The 6,285-nt window shown below is 49.9% G+C and overlaps 1 long non-coding RNA gene across 1 annotated transcript; it reads left to right on the forward strand.

The window, feature by feature from the left end:
* Positions 1-4,190: 4,190 nt before the first annotated feature.
* On the forward strand, positions 4,191-5,938 carry LOC310787077. Its single transcript, XR_014553243.1, has 4 exons — positions 4,191-4,220; positions 4,682-4,825; positions 5,382-5,455; positions 5,789-5,938. It is a non-coding gene; the product is annotated as an uncharacterized lncRNA (long non-coding RNA).
* Positions 5,939-6,285: the final 347 nt, after the last annotated feature.

The raw sequence follows: 6,285 nt of genomic DNA on the forward strand, positions 1-6,285 counted from the left end.
AGGATGGCAGAATGGATAAGTCTCGTGACAAAATGGACCGGGTTGCACATGCTGTCACAATTAAGGCAACACTCGTGAAGTGGCTGCTTGACAGCAAGCACACTGTGTTCTGTTTAACTCTGTGCATTTGCTGTTTGTGTTGTCGGTTTGACAAGAAAAATATGTAACAGAGAAACTTAATTTAATTACAAAAGTGCCAATTTCAGGGAGCCGTCACAATGTACTGACTGAGTTAGAACTGTGTGTTTGTGTGTGTGTGTGTGTGTGTGTGTGTGTGTGTGTGTGTGTGTGTGTGTGTGTGTGTGAAAACAATCCCAGCCGACGGCGTTGCGGCTGGTAAAAATATAATTGACACTTTGTAGTTGGGCTAACATAAAAAAAGCCCAGTAAAGTAAAAAGCTCAGTGCCTCTTCACACAGCTCGCTCCTCCTTGGTGAAAGCCTCAGCTCATGGTAAGTGACCTGTGTGACAGATGTTTTGACCCTGGATTGCCACACAGTGACAGGTGTTTTGACATGCTGTGGATTACCTATAATCTGTATTTGTGAGGTTACACTGTCTAGTGCAGATCAGATCAGTGCACCTGGAGCGTGGGTCAGTGCACCTGTGTGGGAGTGGAGCGCCAAAAACAGGCCACTGTTTGTCCACGTTTAGTGATTAACTTGGCTTTGATGGTTAGCCTTGCATGAGACTGACTGTGGGTTTAGCCTAGCTAAGCTAGCCCACCGAAGCGTTTGAGGAGGCGCTTACTAAAGTCAAAACATTTTCCATTTTGCTGCTCTCTATGGCTGATTGATGTAACAACAATGACTCAACCTATAGCCAGTTCATGAAAGCATTTAGATTTGCTCTTCTAATCCCCCGGTGTCTGGTCGGTCTTTCCCGGAAACATCATGGTCCGTACAGAAAACATCCTGGTTCCTACAGGAAACATCCTGGTCCCTACAGGAAACATCCTGGTCCTTACAGGAAACATCCTGGTCCGTACAGGAAACATCCTGGTCCATACAGGAAACATCCTGGTCCCTACAGGAAACATCCTGGTCCGTACAAGAAACATCCTGGTCCGTACAGGAAACATCCTGGTCCGTACAGGAAACATCCTGGTCCCTACAGGAAACATCCTGGTCCCTACAGGAAACATCCTGGTCCGTACAGGAAACATCCTGGTCCGTACAGGAAACATCCTGGTCCGTACAAGAAACATCCTGGTCCGTACAAGAAACATCCTGGTCCGTACAGGAAACATCCTGGTCCATACAGGAAACATCCTGGTCCGTACAGGAAACATCCTGGTCCATACAGGAAACATCCTGGTCCGTACAAGAAACATCCTGGTCCGTACAGGAAACATCCTGGTCCATACAGGAAACATCCTGGTCCGTACAGGAAACATCCTGGTCCGTACAGGAAACATCCTGGTCCGTACAAGAAACATCCTGGTCCGTACAAGAAACATCCTGGTCCGTACAGGAAACATCCTGGTCCATACAGGAAACATCCTGGTCCGTACAGGAAACATCCTGGTCCGTACAAGAAACATCCTGGTCCCTACAGGAAACATCCTGGTCCATACAGGAAACATCCTGGTCCGTACAGGAAACATCCTGGTCCGTACAAGAAACATCCTGGTCCCTACAGGAAACATCCTGGTCCATACAGGAAACATCCTGGTCCGTACAGGAAACATCCTGGTCCGTACAGGAAACATCCTGGTCCGTACAAGAAACATCCTGGTCCCTACAGGAAACATCCTGGTCCCTACAGGAAACATCCTGGTCCGTACAGGAAACATCCTGGTCCGTACAGGAAACATCCTGGTCCCTACAGGAAACATCCTGGTCCGTACAGGAAACATCCTGGTCCGTACAAGAAACATCCTGGCGGAAGTCTTTGTCCATGTAGGCTTCCGTAGTTTGGCCATATAGGCCCATAGTGGCGTTTGCAATCGCTCTCTTTGTGCCCTCACCTAAGATGGCAGCCCGGGCCACAACAGCGTGTGATAGCCTATCGTAGTTTATATGTTTTGTGGAGCCTTTTACTTTCATCTCGTGGACGGAGCGGGTCGAGATGCCTCGCGTGACGAGCTAGAACAAGTCAACAATCCAGGTGAGCAAGAGTCCTAACGTTGATGACAGCCTTGTTATTCTTGTTCTTGCACATGTTACCCATTGGCGTTATTTTAACCCACAGACATGAGCTTGTTATGATTATTGAGAAAACTGAGCATATTGTCCTTAGCAGTAGTGCAGCGGTAGATTCCCTGCATACTAACACGAGGGTCGCAGGTTCAAGCCCAGTGTTGCTTCCAGCTTGGTCGGGCCTCCATACAGGCACCTTTGGCTGTGTCTGTTTGTGGGAAGCCGGATTAAGAGTATGTGTTATGGTCGCTGCACTAGTGCTTCCTCTGGTCTGTTCGAGAAGGGGAAGGGGAGGGGGAGGAAGGGGAACTGGGGGGAATAGCGTGATCGTCATGCCAGTGAAACTCCTTGAAAAGAAACGGCTGGCGACTGCACATGTACCGGATCTACAACTCTCTCCAGATCCACAGAGGGGGCGGAGCGACGACCAGAACAGCAGGGGGAATTGGCCAAAGTACAATTGGGGAGAAGGGGGAGGGGGGATCCCGGAGTATTGCAGTAAAGCCCCCCTATTTGTGTGTATCATGTGCTGGAGAACTGGTGAGGTTTGCAACTGAAACGGTGTCTCCTCTCTGAAAATTGAAATGAAACCAACGTCTCTGACCCTTATCTGCCCATTGCATGCCCTATATCCAATTGAGGCAAAGGCAGAGCAGGCAGGAAGCAGGAATGAATAGATGCACTGCCCCACATCAGCCCCAGGGCTGATAAAGCCACAGCCACGGGCCGTCTGCAGGAGACAGCGGTGGCAGCGGTGGGATTTGTTCACGTGATGCCGAGGATTAAAGTCAGCGGGATCGGCTTGGAAGAAACAGCCGCCCCGGAGGGCTCGCCCCCCCACACACATCCTCACCCCCCCCCCACACACACACACAGGAGGGCTCGCTCCCCCCACACACACATCCTCACCCCCCCCCCCCCCCACACACACACACACACACACAGGAGGGCTCGCTCCCCCCCCACACACATCCTCACCCCCCACCCACCCCCCACTCACACACACACACACACAGGAGGGCTCGCTCCCCCCACACACATCCTCACCCCCCACCCACCCCCCACTCACTGGCACCTTCACATTTCACAGTATGAACTCCTTTGTCAAATATATTCAGCCTCCGAGTCCTTTCAGCCCAGAAATGTCTTACTCGTGCAATATGGTAACTGCTACCTGGGCAGAGGTGGACCTCGCAAAGAGAGAGCTGTCAGGAAAGAGAAATACACCAGTCTGCTGTGCCATACACCCCCATTCCCCTCCCCACACATCCCTCTACACACACACACACCCCCACATCCCTCCAGTAGCCACACCCCTCCCTCCACACACACACCCATCTCATCCCTGCAGCCTCCAGTAGCCACACCCCCTTCAGCCTTCCTATAACACCATCACACGGCACATTCCACTGTAGCACCGCAGCCTCGGGCCGCAACTCAGCTAAAGGTGTATTTCTCTATGTGTGTCTCACTTTGAATGAGCCTGAATTGGTCTTGGATTATGTGTGTGTGTGTGTGTGTGTGTGTGTGTGTGTGTGTGTGTGTGTGTGTGTGTGTGTGTGTGTGTGTGCGCACGTGTGCGTGTGTCATTAATGGAGGCTGGGGGGGAGGGTTAATCCTGCGACTACAAAGTAACGTGTTTATTAAGCCTTCGTTTTAATCCTGTAGACCTGAAGAAGCCATGGTATCTTGCCTCAAGGGCAGCTGGGATGTGCAGCTGTGTGTGTGTGTGCGCGTGTGTGTGTGTGTGTGTGTGTGCGTGCGTGCACGTGTGTAAAGTCACATGTCTGCCAGACATCATACTGTATGCGTGTGCATATCAGAAAGCGCAGGTTTTGCAGTCACATGCGAGGCTCCTGTATGTGATATACACCCACATGGGGACTTATGCTGCCTTCCAGACAACTGGGACCTGGGGTTTTTCTGGCCTCCTATTAGGAAAAGTGCGCTGGAACGCCACTCAAAGTGGGAGCTCCGACTTTAAAACTGGGAGAAAAAAATCTACCCCCACTGGGCTGGGAATCAGTTGTCTGACGTCACACCACAATGGCTGCAACATGGAGGCGCGCATCGTCAATGGTAAATTGTCACCTAAAATACATTTCTGAGAGTATTTGCCTGTATTTAATTCAAATAGTACATGCTATCATAATAGTAAAATTATTCTGCGTCTATTGATGTAAAATATGCCGCTAATGTTTAGGTACAGTAGGCTAACTTTTAACGTTAGCCGGTCACGGTAAACAGTCTCTGTTACAGTAACGTTAATGCGACTGCACAAAAGGTTTTGGAGGGAAAATGTTAAAAATACCAAAACCAAGTGAAAACATTTAAAATTCTACAGTACTGATGTAGCTAGACGGGAACACGGTTAATGTGGGTAACGTAGGCTATATTTAACGCTATGTTGTTGGGTCGGTGAAGAAGGAAGAACGTGTGATCAGTATTGCATTGTAGGCTAGTGTTCCCGTTTTATCTTCTCACCAGCCCTTTGCCCTTCCCCATTAAAGAACATTTTGTTTGGTTGCATTCAATCTCAGTGTATCTGGATGAAGAAATGAGGCTATTTTTGGATGAGGGAAGGTCTCAACCCCTGAATGCTCCCCTATACCAAGCAGCGTGGGACCTCAACTCCTACTTCCTTGATGCTGGCCTGCAAGTGAGGGTGCAGATTATTCTACCAGGTTAGTGTGACAAAGATTTTCAGAGTGGTCTTATTATTTTCAGCATACTGTGGTCAGTCATAGTAGCTAGAAACATGGCAGATAATGGCTTAATATTTGTTTATTAAAACAAATATTAGAGCAGCAAATACAGAGCAATAATCCAAATGACATAGAACTAATGAACAAAACATTTGGCTAAGTAATACTGCTGTAACAAATCATGCACACGTTCTAGTAATGGCTAACTGCTCTACCCATCTTGGCAACCACCCTGTTGATGTGCTCGGACCACGATAATGAACTGTCAAGCCAAAGTCCAGGAAGCTTAACAGTTTAGTTGCCGTATGGCTTGACCATCTATCCGATGGATGATTCTATCACTAAACTCATTTTAGGATTGTGTGTGACAATCCATGATTGGAACCGGAAACTATACACATGGTTTTAAGTTAAGTATGAGTTCATTTGCCTTGATCCAGTTGTAAATAGTGCCCAGAGAAGAGCTGCATATCTACACATAATGCGGTCTGGTGCTGTTATTGACAAAAAGCTAATCAGATTATATTCTTGATAGGCCCCACAGAGAACAGCAGCAGCAGCAGGGGACAAGATGACGAGAGCATGGAGGAGGGCGAGTCTTCATTGTTTGTAAGTTATTGTACGTGGTGTATGTATTGTTGATGTTGTTTTCGAGGACCACAATGGAAATCTCCTGGTGCCATATCTTATAGGTCACTGACACACATCCTTTGATGTACTGACCCAGTGCTAATTAAAGGGGGGGGGGGGGGGGGGGGGGGGGGATTTTGAGTGCTAGAAACTAGCAAAGATTTGCCCATGCACTGGGCGTAAGATATGGCCCCTGGACTTTATTGTGTGTGAACATTTCTCGACAATTTTATACTGTACATGTGTATGGTTGTGGCCTAAGGGCTTCTATTCATTATGTATTTTAACATCTGTCAAATAAAATTCATTCAGTCTTCTAGTGCTAGCAGCAGTGTGTCAGCGCCGCCAGGAAGTGACACGCCGCCAGGAAGCAGGGGTGTGTCAATGCCGCCAGGAAGCAGGGGTGTGTCAGCGCCGCCAGGAAGCAGGGGTGTGTCAGCGCCGCCAGGAAGCAGGGGTGTGTCAGCGCCGCCAGGAAGCAGGGGTGTGTCAGCGCCGCCAGGAAGCAGGGGTGTGTCAGCGCCGCCAGGAAGCAGGGGTGTGTCAGCGCCGCCAGGAAGCAGGGGTGTGTCAGCGCCGCCAGGAAGCAGGGGTGTGTCAGCGCCGCCAGGAAGCAGGGGTGTGTCAGCGCCGCCAGGAAGCTGGGGTGTGTCAGCGCCGCCAGGAAGCAGGGGTGTGTCAGCGCCGCCAGGAAGCTGGGGTGTGTCAGCGCCGCCAGGAAGCAGGGGTGTGTCAGCGCCGCCAGGAAGCAGGGGTGTGTCAGCGCCGCCAGGAAGTGACACGCCGCCAGGAAGCAGGGGTGTGTCAGC

This window comes from Poromitra crassiceps, assembly GCF_964638095.1.
Source record: "Poromitra crassiceps genome assembly, chromosome: 12".
Taxonomy (NCBI): Eukaryota; Metazoa; Chordata; class Actinopteri; order Beryciformes; family Melamphaidae; genus Poromitra; species Poromitra crassiceps.